The following is a 14,452-nucleotide window of genomic DNA, read 5'->3' as shown; positions in this document are numbered from 1 at the left end:
TCTGAGCACTGACAGGCTGACCTCCCACGTCTTCAACCTCTGCAGCAATGCTGGCAGCACTCATGTGTCTATTTTTTAAAGCCAACCTCTGGATATGACGCCGGACACGTGGACTCAACTTCTTTGGTCGACCCTGGCGAAGCCTGTTCCGAGTGGAACCTGTCCTGGAAAACCGCTGTATGACCTTGGCCACCATGCTGTAGCTCAGTTCCAGGGTGTTAGCAATCTTCTTATAGCCCAGGCCATCTTTGTGGAGAGCAACAATTATATTTCTCACATCCTCAGAGAGTTCTTTGCCATGAGGTGCCATGTTGAATATCCAGTGGCCAGTATGAGAGAATTGTACCCAAAACACCAAATTTAACAGCCCTGCTCCCCATTTACACCTGGGACCTTGACACATGACACCAGGGAGGGACAACGACACATTTGGGCACAATTTGGACATGTTCACTGTGGGGTGTACTCACTTATGTTGCCAGCTATTTAGACATTAATGGCTGTGTGTTGAGTTATTTTCAGAAGACAGTAAATCTACACTGCTATACAAGCTGTACACTGACTACTCTAAGTTATATCCAAGTTTCATGTCTATAGTGTTGTCCCATGAAAAGATATAATGAAATATTTGCAGAAATGTGAGGGGTGTACTCACTTATGTGATACACTGTACATACGATTTGGTGAGTTTGGTTTTGTGTAAAGGAAATCCAGTGGTCTGCACTGAGCCCCTGACCTCAACCACATCAAAGACCATTTGAATTATTTTGAACGTTGATTGCAAGTCAAGCCTTCTCGCCAACTCTCAGTACCCTGTCGCCCTTACATCAAGAAGGTCCTGGGTTCGATTCCCAGGTGGAGCGGTCCGGGTTGCTTCTGTGTGGAGTTTGCATGTTCTCCCCGTGTCTGTGTGGGTTTCCTCCAGGAGCTCCAGTTTCCTCCCACAGTCCAAAGACATACATGCAAGTGAGATAAATTGGAAATACAAAATTGGCCATGACTGTATTTGACATTAAAACTTGAACTAATGAATCCAAAGTGTGTAAAACATGATGTTAAAAAATAGTTATGCTTTTGGAATGGGATGTCCAACAAGCACATGCTCAGGTGTGCACATACTTTTGGCTGTATAGCATATGCTTTATTTCTACATCACTCATCAGGCAGCAATATTCCAGTCTCGGCAGAAACTTGGCTTCGGATGGAGCAGGTCAGTATTTGTTTGTTACAACCAGTTCTGGAATTTTCTATTAGAAAACCTGTGAGCTGACACTATTCAGGTACGTAAAATATAAGTTGCTTTTAATAACAATTTTAATTTTAACATATACCTTGACTGTTTACTTTCATGGTAGCCATAGCAAGAATAAACAAATAAATAAATAAATATATAAAAACATACATAACAATATTGATTATAAAATCTATTTATACATTCATCCTGGTTTTATTCTGGTCAGTCTGGTACAACCTGGAATACTTGGCACACTGTGAGAATATACTTTGGACATGCTACTAATTTACAAACTCATGTTTTGGGACATTATAAAGAAGCAATCCACCTTCTGCAAGTAACTGAATTAATATGTCTGCCCAAGCGGTTGGCGCTTACAGAAGTGCTGCTTAGTTATATTTCACACTTTCAAAGCCACCACTTTTCTAAATCAACTATTCTAATGACTTTATGGTTTTATGCTTTAGACTTTTGGGAGAAAACAGGAGCACCCAGAGGAAACCCACACAGACACAGGGAGAACATGCAATCTCCACAGAGAAAGGACCATGACTGCCCGGCCGTGGAATTGAACCCGGGCACTTCTTGCTGTGAGGCGACAGCACTACACACTGCGGCAAGTACAGTTAAAACATAAAATCTTGATGTTGTACTGTTTTTAATTAAATACAGGCCGCAAAACTGGTCGCCTCACAGCAAGAAGGTCCTGGGTTTGATGCCCAGGTGGAGCAGGTCTTTTCTGTGTTGAGTTTGCATGTTTTCCCTGTGTCTGCGTGGGTTTCCTCCGGGAGCTCCGGTTTCTTCCCACAGTCCAAAGACATGTAAGTGAGTTAAATTGGAGATATGAAATTGTCCATGACTGTGTTTGACATTAAAGACTTGAAGTGATGAATCTTGTGTAACCAGTAACTACCTGTCCTGTCATGAGTGTAACCAGAGTGTGTAAAACATGACGTTAAAATCCTAATAAAATTAAATAAAAAATTTAATACAGGTCAAAAATATTAGCACATTATGTTGTGTTACAGTTCTTTAGCATTGTACTTGTATATTAAATTACAAAACCAAATGCAGTTAAATAATTGACCTTACTCTAACAGCCCTCCCAAGTTATGTCTAACGTTAAAGTTATTGTATATTGTAATCCCTCATATGCTACACATGATGTGTAGAGATTAGCTAAACGTAGGAGTTTTCCTCTGATGTTACAAAACAGGAACCAGTTCATATTGTTTTCTCCAGCCAACATGCTTAACAAAGCATTCCTATTGTTTACTTTGGAAACGGTTTGTGTGTGTCAGTGTGTGCGCATGTGCAGACCAGGGATAAGACTTTACAGCAGATGGTGGATTCACACAGGACCGCAGGGTGGGTGCGGGTGTTTGTCCGTCTGTCCGTATGCTCTTCTCAGTACACAATGTGCTGTTTGTTCTCCCTCTTATTACTCTCAGCTTGGCATTCCTAGTGCCCGGGCAGACTGAGCTGAGTCTCTCAGCACATTGACAGCAGCCGGTTGAATGCAGCTTCTCTGGAAAGCACCTGCAGTCCAGCGGAGCCTTGTAGAGTTCAGTGCAGTTAAGTGTGGCCCAGTGTAGCAGACAACAACCACACAGTTCAGCCCAGTTCAGCATGGCACAGCTTAGTTCAGGACAGTACAGCCTAGTACATCTATGTAGCCCAGTATAGTACAAAGCTTATCTAATCCAGCACAGTACAGCTTGGTATAGACTATAGACTCACCGGGCTCAGTACAGCTTGGTATAGCCTCACTGGGCCCAGTACAGCTTGGTTTATGCCAATTATGCCCTCCGTCTATTTTCTGGAATCCATCCCAAGGTGGTTGACCATGTCTCGTCTCAGTAGGACAGAAAGAAAGGAAGTGGGGGAGCAGTTGTCTCCTTAAATGCCAGCCTGATGACCCTGTAGGCCCAGTACAGCTTGGTATGGCCTCACAGGGCCCAGTACAGCTTGGTATGGCCTTGCAAGACCCAGTACAGCTTGGTATGGCCTTGCAAGACCCAGTACAGCTTGGTATAGCCTCACAGGGCCCAGTACAGCATGGTATAGCCTCACAGGGCCCAGTACAGCTTGGTATAGCCCCACAGGGCCCAGTACAGCTTGGTATAGCCCCACAGGGCCCAGTACAGCTTGGTATAGCCCCACAGGGCCCAGTACAGCTTGGTATAGCCCCACAGGGCCCAGTACAGCTTGGTATAACCTCAACGGTCTCAGTATAGCTTGGTATAGCCTCACAGAGCCCAGGACAGCTTGGTATAGCCTCACAGGGCCTAGTACAGTTGGGTATAGCCTCGCAGGCCCCAGTACAGTTGGGTATAGCCTTGCAGGCCCCAGTACAGCATGGTATAGCCTCGCAGGCCCCAGTACAGCATGGTATAGCCTCACAGGGCCCAGTACAGCTTGGTATAGATTATAGACTCACTGGGCCCAGTACAGCTTGCTATAGCCTCACAGGGCCCAGTACAGCTTGCTATAGATTATAGACTCACTGGGCCCAGTACAGCTTGCTATAGCCTCAAAGGGCACAGTATAGCTTGGTATAGCTCACTGGGCCCAGTACAGCTTGATATAGCCTCACTGGGCCCAGTACAGCTTGGTATAGCCTTGCATGGCCCAGTACAGCTTGGTATAGACTCACAGGGGGCAGTACAGCTTGGAATAGCCTTGCATGGCCCAGTACAGCTTGGTATAGACTCACAAGGGGCAGTACAGCTTAGTATAGTCTTGCATGGCCCAGTACACCAGTACAATACAGTCCAAAATAATTATACTCAAGAAGATATTTACAATGAACTCCTGGATATAGCAGTCCTCAAATACTGTATAGTATGCAGCTAAAAGAGAAATATTGAAATTGCTATCTAGTGGTTACTGAAGGTAATGCTTCAGAACCTACATGTGACCAGAAAAACTAATTGTTTAATGCAAGGTGACAATGTCAAGTTAGCTAGATGATTAATTTGCACAGTGCAAACTGACGATTGTCTAGTTAGCTAACTGGTAATTTACCCATTGAACAGGTCACCTTGGCCATCGTCACAACAATTGCCCCCTCTGGAAGATCTGGCAGGAGCCGCCACTGATTAGATGGTTTGGCTGCTCTAAATTGCCACTAGATGTGAGTAAATGAGGGAATTTGTCATGCCCTGTGCACAAAGTCAAGCCCATGGGTTTGGTATGGGGGATGTCAAGCGGCCTGCACACAACCTTTAGAATGAGTTGCAACCTCCATAGCAAGTTAGGACTTCTTGCCTGATCTCACAAATTAAATTTTGATTAAATAGGCACAAATTCCTACATAAAAGAAGTGGAACTTCCAGAGAAGTGGAAGTCGACATAGCTGCTAAAAGGGGTCAACTCCCCATTAGTGCACACACTGTTGGCCATGTAGTGTACATTTCAGATACAGTGGTTACAGATCAAGTGCTGAGGTATTACATTATGGTTCTTTTTTTTTCACGTTCATCCAGAGTGTTTTCGGTTCCTTTATGCAGACAGCAGTCAGACATGTCAGACTAGTCCAACCACAATGTCCTATTATCAACCGTCTCCGCTTTTAGATAATGCTCTATTTCTTTTCCTCTTCCCAACGTTTCTCTATTTTTAAAGCTGAACATGCATCCACTTACTTATAATATGTTTATTCTTACTTACCTGTTGTGCTGGTGTGACTTTAATTCCCCTCTGTGTTTTAACCTTTCACTTAGAGCATGACCACATTCTGGAGTCCGGAGTGGATTGGTACTGGGGCAGCGCAAGTGCAGTGCATTGTCCACTCGCTGCTCAGTACCTGTCTCGTCTCCACACTCACCTGCTTTACTTTCTTTGCTGTTTCAGCGCTGCCTTGCCAAATGACACTGATAGGCAGGAACAATAATGCAGCCTTGAGGCAGGTTCAGGGAGGGGGAGGGCCAGGACGAAGTACAGGGAAAACTTTAGAGTGTAACATTTCTAGTTCTGTTATCTCTCTGTCCCCACCTATGTTTCACTTTTTTTCTGCATTATAGTGCCAATTAACCTGTCCTCAATATTTTTGGTTCATTTATTTATTGCAGGATTTGACCTAAAGAGAAAAAATGCTCATGATGAGGTGGAGATGTAGTTCAGCCTGTCTTTGATTACACAGGTGCAACCGTCTGTATGCAAACTACAAACTGAAAGCCGAGCTAAGCAAACACAAAGAGCACAAATGAATTTTGAGTACTCAAAATAGGCCCCCATATTCTGTCTACCTGGTTAGTTAAATAGCCATGTTGTAGAATTTGGAAAATGTATGTTTGTTACATTAAAACCATTTTTTTTTACTTTGCAGACACATTAACAATATTAATTGTGATCTAAAAAGATACACTTTTTGTTAAAACAATATACCATCAAACTTCCTAAAAGTTTGAAGTTTTTCTCCCTAAAAGTCTGGAATTCTCTGAAACCCACTAAAAGGAGGAAACTGTTCAGCAAATTTGATATAAAATTCCTTAAAATGCTGGAAACCCCTAGACTCCCACAACCCTGATATAGATAAATTACGTAATGAATTAAAACTTTACTCTAAAATTGGCTGGCTTGGTGTGTAACACTGGTGTTCACTTTGAACTAGAACTGATGAATCATGTGTATCCTGTAACTATCTGTCCTATCATTGATGCAACCAATTTTAAAACATGACGTTAAATTCTTAATAAAGAAATAACAAACATTAATATAACAAAAAATCATTAAAGGTTTAAAGAAACTATATGTTGTAGATAGTTCTGCAGATAAAAATGGTTTTGCTAAGGTTTTGCCTATGTATCTAAAGAAAAATAGATGGAGGAACGTTTGAAAACCAAGAGGCTGAAGGTTCATATGCTGACAGGTCTAGATAGAATGTGTTTAAAAATGCATAGGTTACATAAGTTCTATAAGTTCAAATGATTCTGCTGTCAGTCCAAGAAAACTATGGTTCATTCTTAATAAAAGTTTTTTTTTTTTAAGGGTTCTTTGGATAATTTATAAAAGTGAACTTTAGAATCTTCAAATAAGTTATTTAAATAGAATGGTATAAAACTGTTAATCATGTAAAAACCTGAGGTACATTCTTTGTTATTCTTACATTCTTCCTTCAAGGGTTTTTGGATGGTTAACATTTGAAGTTTTAAAGAACAGTTTAAATGCAGAAAGGCTGATTAGTAGTAAGAGTATAATTCGTTATACTCTTAAGTAAAGTGGTTCTACCAAGCACCATTAAATTATCAATGATTTACACTTCCAGGTAGGAAAGCTGTTAAAGTGCAAATTACCTTGATAAATTCCAACCCATAATGTAAATCTCATACAAATACATAGAGAGATACACTCATAGAAAGAAAAAGTTCCTTAATGATTTTGGATATTTCCAAGTAAAACTTCAATAGAAAACATTTAGAAGGTTAAAACATCTTAACTATATTTTCTTTAAGTATTAATGCTTTTTATAGAGACATTAATCCTAAGAAAAGTGTTTTTATGGGTTTCTGTGATGGTTAACAGTTGCATGTTAAACTCTGAGGTGAGGAAAGAAGGTGGAAAGAACATTTAAATACCTAGAGCAGGTCTTTATATCAAGGGACACTACATCCTGTGAATTTTAGATATATCTTTTAGATAAATGGCTCTACATTAAACCAGTAAAATAAATCTATAATACACTGTAAGATAAAAAGCTTCCTCTGGCTTTTCAAATAAAAACCCTATTTTAGGATTTTGAAGAGTTGGGTGCTTTAAAGAACCTTAATGTCATTCAGATGGTTATACCTAGAACTGTTGATTTAATAATAAAGGGGATATACTCCTAAAACCAATTGTTACCCAGAGAAACCGTAAGGAAATGTATTTACAAGGTTCAAGTAGAATGTGCTCTTCCTAGCCAATAAACTCTTGGGAAACCATAATTTTAAGAGTTTACCTTAGTTTTAAATTTTCAGGTTGAGAGTCATTCTTATTAGTAAATGTTTTTGTTTGCTCTTGTTTTTTGGGCTGAACTGAAATCATTAAAAATCCAAACAATTCTTTTATCAACATCTCTGTTTTGCCTGGATTAATAAGTAACTCAATTCAGAATAGTATGGTTAACAGTACATTGGGAACCAAGATACTGTAAAAAGGAACTTCAGATGGTGTAGCCACAACCATTGAGGTATATATGATGTATATTTCTAACTTTGTGGCCACATTTTGTAAGGGTTTTTTCTGTTCCTGTTTGTGAATATGCAGTTGACATAAAGACATGGTCTGTTGACTTTGGTGTGAAGGAACTCCACTGGCCTGCACAGAGCACCAGAATTATTGAGCACTCTTAGCATGAATCAGAACTTTACTTGGGAGCCAGGCCTCCACGTCCACCATCAGTGCCTGGCCCTGTAGTGAATGTTATATCTGTAAAGTGGGGAGTTGACTCCATATTAATGCCTGTGGTTTTGGAATGGAATGTGAAATAAGGTCATGATCAGATGTGCACATACTTTTGGCCATACAGTGTAGTCATGACATTTTATGAAAGCGTATTTCTCTCACTGTCTGTATAAACTGATGAGGAATTGAGAAAATATTTAACCACCCACATTATAAATTAGTCAGCTATAAAAGCCAGACTGCACAATTGTGAGAAAAGAACGTAAAAGATAAGGAATACAAGTCAGACTGCCATCACAACCGCTCTGTCAGATAACATTCTGTTCACAAAAATCCTCAATCTGTCATTTGGTTGAAATGGAAACGATACATTCAGGTATGTAAGCAAAGCACACATAAAGAAGCATTTGAGTGGTTATAATAGTGCTAATCTGTTTACTCTAGTCTTTCCTCGGGTAACAAGGCCCTCAGGGTTTAAGTGCTCATGATTCTCCTAAGGTCTCATTTTACAGGAATGTGAAGTATGCCTTCATCGATACTCTGAAAGTCGTGCATGATCTCACACACCAACACGTATACGAATACCTGCACAGCAGCAATATGAAGATAAATACCTACAACTCGATTGATAAATGCTTACAAGTTAAACAAGATGTTCCGTTCAGCCTGTACTATTACTGCAGACGGGGTGACTCTTAATCTAATCATTATAAAATCATTTCCGCTATTATTTCCTTATGACTTAATAAAAAAAACATTTTCTTTCCTTTCCAAACATCGGTAGAGAAAGGTCACCTGCTGCAGGGATCTATATTAGTACAGAAAAAATGAATATGCCATGCCATTAAGTTAAATGTCATTAAATAACTTTAAACATCATCAAAAGTAATCATTTCAGTTACTATATATTTCTTTACTGTATGACTGTATGTGGGCACATGACCATGAGCTTGTAGGACAAGAGGAATAGTCTATTTCAAAACTATGGGTGGTTGGCCCACTATTTACAGTCTCCACTCTTCTAGAAATCTTTGCCCACTCAAAGAGCATTTGTGAGGTCAGGCTTTGATATTTAATAAGTTAAGTAATTTGCTTATGATACTGATGTGTCAATTGGGATTTAGAAAAAAATGCTTGGCAATAATTCAGCTTATCTTATTAAAAGCAAACAATCAAAAACATGATCATATGGTCCCAAAAATCCAAATCCACAGTGCAGAATAGAGGTGGGAACATGCTTCTCTCCAAATGGTACAGATACGTTGCATATCAGTGAAGAAAACAGGAATAGTGATGTGCTGGGATATGCTGGATGGAGAGAGAAACATACTGCCTAAATTACTCTAGACTGGGTTCTAAAAAAGAGTCTTGCTCTTTTCTGTTCTAGCATGACTATGCTTTCCCTGCTTTGTGAACAGGGGCACATACTTTTGGTTTAGTGTGGAGAAACTCCACTGGTCTGCACAGAGCCCTGACCTTAACCTCAAGGACCTCCCTTGGGATTAATTGGAACATCAATTGCTAGAGAGGTCAGACCATTAGTGCCTGACCTTACAAAAGCTCCTTTGACTAAGCACAAATTCCTACAAATCTAAAAAACATCTACAAACTGGGTAAACTTCTCAAAGGTTTACCTTTACACTCAGATTATGCAGATAATATGATTTATGATGAAAAACCTTCTATAAAATGAGATAAAAATAAATAAAAATGCGAAATAGAAGCAATGATTTTTTTTATAAGCTACACCTAAAATATGAACTTTTATAAATGACAACTGGTGGAATAATCTCAATTTGCACAGCTTGCCAGAGTCCTGGAATGCTCTAAATTAGTCTTTTACAGTCTGACGGCTTTTGACTATCTTTATTCAAAGGTTTTCAATGGGGTTCAGGTCTGGAATTTGCTCTGGTCAGTTTGCTCAGGTCTTTGTCTGGTGGTCCTCTATCCACAACTTCATTGACATTTACATTTTCAGCATTTAGCAGACGCTTTTATCCAAAGCGACTTACACAATGAGCTGAACACGATGAGCAATTGAGGGTTAAGGGCCTTGCTCAGGGACCCAACAGTGGCAACTTGGTGGTGGCGGGGCTTGAACCGGCAACCTTCTGTTTACTAGTCCAGTACCTTAACCACTGAGCTACCACTGGCCCACATTGACATGGCTGTATGGCATGAAGCATTGCTGAAAAAAACTATCCTCAGAGTTGGGGAACATTGTCAGAGCTGAAGGAAGCAGCGAATTCTAGAATGACCTTAAACGTAGCTTGAAATTTCACTGTGGATCCTTGTTGTGTCCTCCAGGTCTCCAGCTTACCATTAGATTACCAGGTGTTGGGCCAAGCTGACAATTGGCACTCTAGCACTGTGCTAATAGCAAGAGGATAGTGATGAACACAGCAGTGGTTTTTATACTTTTCTTCATTAAATAAGATTTGGTTCAGTTGATCATTTAACCAGTACCCCATGAAGCAGAATGAGATTTGCCTGTGTTGAAATTTAACTGCCTTAGATGCAGAGGTGGAAAGAGTACTAAAATATTGTACTCAAGTAAAAGTACTTTTACTCTGATGATTTTTTACTTAAGTACGAGTAAAATTACTAGTCTAAAAATCTACTCAAGTAAAAAGTAACTTATTTAAAATGTACTCAGAGTAAACGTTACTTCGTTACTTTTTTAACAGAAGGAGGGACATCATTTTCCAACAAAAGTTGATAGATGAGTGATACAGCAGACTACACACAGCTCACCAGCCATGCAGCATATTAGCAGTTCATGTGTGGATTTAACCACTCTACACACCTAACATACTGCAACTGCTCTTATCAATTCAAAACAGCATTATTTCTGTTTATCCTCAGTAAAAGGGTTAGGCGGTTAGGGTTGCACTTATAAAAAATATAACGGGTCTTACCCCGTCATAGGAACATGATCAAAACAAACCAGCAGAATCTCACAATCACATTTACTTAAATAAATCAGTTTTACTTAAATAAATACTCAAATAAATGAACATAAAAAATCACAATATTTCATAATGCTTTGCTATGAAAACAGCAGAACCGCGACCCAGATCAATCACACAGCAGCAGAAACTTATCACTTATCTGATTACCTGATCTGTATCCATGTGTTGTTCCATTAGGGATATAATCCACTTTATATAAGAATCTTGTATGTTTCCAGAATATATAAATCCATACCCAGTGATTCGTTCACTAAACTGTCATTTACACAACAACCAATGAAGAAAAAGATTGAAATTCCGTTCAGAATGTGAATTCTGAAGCTCTGATTGGTTTATACATCTGAATCTCTTCACCAAATGAACCGATTCATGGAGTTGTTTATGCACAACATCATAATGAAACAGAGCGAGTCGTTTCTGACTCGTTAACTCAGTGATTCAGTTCGCAAGCCCTACTCTAAAGCACACAAATGCGTAAATGCTCAGCGGGCCGGATCAAACAGCCTAAGGGGCTGCTATAATGTCGAGTTTTTTATTGTTTTCTTTTTTTTTTTTTACTCAGTAACGGATGTTATTTAAAATGTAGCGAATTACAATTCTTAATACAAAACATACTTAAGTAAAAGTCAAATTACTGGTTGTAAAATCTACTTTAAAAAGTACAAGTACACAAAAAAACTACTCAATTACAGTAACGCGAGTAAATGTAATTCGTTACTTTCCACCTCTGCTTAGATGTACAGATGCTGACTGGAAAAAATTGGAGTGGTCTTTTTATTTTTTTAGAGCTATATAGAGAGATGAGATTAGTACAACTAAATTAATTCGGAACAGGATGTTTTTATAGTAAAAACATTTGCGTCATTTATGTCGTCATTCTCAGGGTGGTAAAGGGGATTTTAGTAATAGCTTAGCTGTATTATATACGGAACAGTTGTAGCAGAAGCTCGTATGTTAAGATCACAGTGATAAAAAGACACCAAAATAGATCATGTTACAAAGCACACCTTTAATTAGTTGTACAAGGAAATGTACAGTAGGGCTAAACAAGTATTGTTTAAAAACATGTTCCTGGACAGGTGCTCCACACTGAGAGCAGTCAGTCAAAAAAGTGGCCTGATGACTTAAAACCAGCAGGAACAGTTACACAGTGAACAATAAGCAATTCACTGCACCACAACAATCTACAATCAACAATGTTGTTTAAACCCCACACAAAACTCTTCTAAAAACCCCCTCTAATATTTACACACAGCGGTTTAAACAAATCTGAGATCAGAGATGGGAAAATCTTCTCTGCAGCACTACATAAGTCAGGTTGTTATGAACAAAGATTCATGAGTGGCCAATGGTGAGTAAAAGTCGTATATCCAATAGAAGTTTGGCACTCTGAAAACTTAAGGATTTTCTAGTCTGATAAAACCAAAACTGTACCCACTGGGCAGAACAGCAAACACTTCTGTGAAAAACAGGCGCTGCTTGACACCTGGCAGACTTCATGTCATGGTGTTGGCAGGGGTCCTTCACAGAGACAGTAAGACTGGTGAGATAACAGGGCCAGATCAAAAACTGGATCCAAACTCAGACTGGAATGACAGTTCACCTTTCAACAGCCAAAACAACAATAGAATGGCTTCAGGGCAAGTCCTTGAGTAGTCCAAACAAAGCCCAGACTCAAACCCCATCAAACATCTGTTGAGAGACCTGAAGATGGTGGTTCACAGATGCTCAGTATCCCTTCTGCTATTAAGAATAGAACGGAACTGTGTAAATCCAGGTGTGCATAGCTTCTAAAGATGGATCCACAAGACTTGCAGTGTTAATTGCTGCCAAAAGGACTTTGTACTAAATAAAAGGTCTGACTACCATTGTGGATCAGGAATTTAGTTTTTGATTTTTAATTAAAAAAACTAAAATCTTTTACTTTGACATTATGGGTCATTAAGTGTAGATGAGTAAATGTAGCAATTATTTTCGTTCAAAATCAAACCTTCTGTACCTAGCTATTTGCAAAACCCACAGGAAGCACCAGCAGATGTCACCAAACACCCTGTTAAAAGGTTTTTAAACGTTACTTTGAGTTTTTAAACAAGCATGATTTGATTCATATTTAAAATTTGCTGTTGTGTGTAAATAATTTAACAAAACATTAAGCACTTGAAAAAATACTTGCAGATCTAATGCCCACCATATTTGAGTGAATCAATAATGTGTATGTAGGTCACAGCTACACTGAACAATCTATACATGTACACACATACAAATCACAGGGCCCTGTGACTAAAAATGTTAAGATTTGTGTTTTTATAGCTTATATGTGTTAAATATTGTGCAGTGTACAGCTGGTTTAACAGAGAACATTGAGCTGGTGGCAGAAATTTAATACATGAGAACTCGAGCAAATAGAAAAACAGAATTTAGATACAATAGTAATGTAAAAATAATCCTTCTGAAGGCACTACATATAGAAACTTGAACTAAATTGGATACAGGAGTAGAAGACGAGAGTAGATGTGATTTCACTTCTTTCAAACTACTATAAAGCTCTGTGATCAACACAACCACATGGTTAAAAATTTTAAACCCCTGCTTGGTGTAAGAAATCTTGGTTTTAGTTGTTACATGATTATAAAGCCAGATCTTGGGAGCTTTGATTGATCCTGGATTTATCCAGTTAAAATGAGTTTACAGCATTTTAGCTGCTATTTCCAAGTCATCCAGAGGGAGGCGCTAATGATTCGAGGCAAAATGGCAATAACAACAGGGACCACACAAAGTGGCTATGAATTATATTTTCCATACTTTTAGTTTCATTACATAAAAATGCTATTATTAATTATAAAAATAAATACTGTTGGGTAAAAAAAACAGTTTTGATTTTATCAACAACAGTGTACAAATAATGTTTGTGGGGGAATTTTACATTTTTAATCAATAAAACTTAGACAAATTAGCTTTGTGGGGGTCTTTGTGTTGGATGTTTTTTATACCCTAAATCCTGCCTTAATATTATGGCAACTTTACTTCCAACGTGAAAACACAAATTATATGTTGTACTCATAAGTGCAATCATGATTGTTCCCTACTTTTGGCAGAAAAAGAACAGCTGCAAAAATAATTACAATTCCAAGCCATGACATACATTTCACTGACATCCATGTTAATGTTTGACCTCATATATTTATTGTCATTTTAATACACGTGGTTTGGGAATTGAATGTTCAAGCTGATAATCAGGTGTCCATATAGTTTTGGCCATACAGAGTACATTAGGTATGGAAAAAGAAATTAAGGAGAAAAGGATAACTTTTTTTTCTTTTTAAGTTTTACAATATTTGTTTGGGATCTGGATAGGAAACACAACGTTCACAATTGTTGCAATTATTATTTTATTTTAATTTATTTACGCATCCCCTGAATCACTGGAACATTGGGCTCGAAGTAGTAATTCACCTGCCCACTAGGGGGCACTATACAGTCACTTATTTATTCACTCTCACTCTCACCGAAAAGAAATTAAGAGCTGTCAGTACATACACTGAAATGTTTTTGAGATGGAGAGGAAAACACACCAAGCTCCACACACTAATTAAAAGCAAGCTCTGAACCCACGGTTATGAACCCAAGTTTTACAGTTTATTATTAATTCATTTACAGACCAATTTGTCCTGGTCTAACACTGGAAACACTAAGTGTATGGCAGAAATTTACCCTGGAGAGGATGCCAATCAATCATTTTTGATACATGTGCAATGTTAAATTAAAGAAGGAGTAATATTGATATCAAATATCAATATGTAAGATATATCAATATCAGATATTGCAGCATAGATCTGCAACTGGAGTTCCTGGATTTAAA

Source organism: Trichomycterus rosablanca, chromosome 19 (assembly GCF_030014385.1).
Source record: "Trichomycterus rosablanca isolate fTriRos1 chromosome 19, fTriRos1.hap1, whole genome shotgun sequence".
NCBI classification, from domain to species: domain Eukaryota; kingdom Metazoa; phylum Chordata; class Actinopteri; order Siluriformes; family Trichomycteridae; genus Trichomycterus; species Trichomycterus rosablanca.
The sequence above is the reverse complement of the archived record's forward strand: the minus strand, read 5'-3'. Positions refer to the sequence as shown.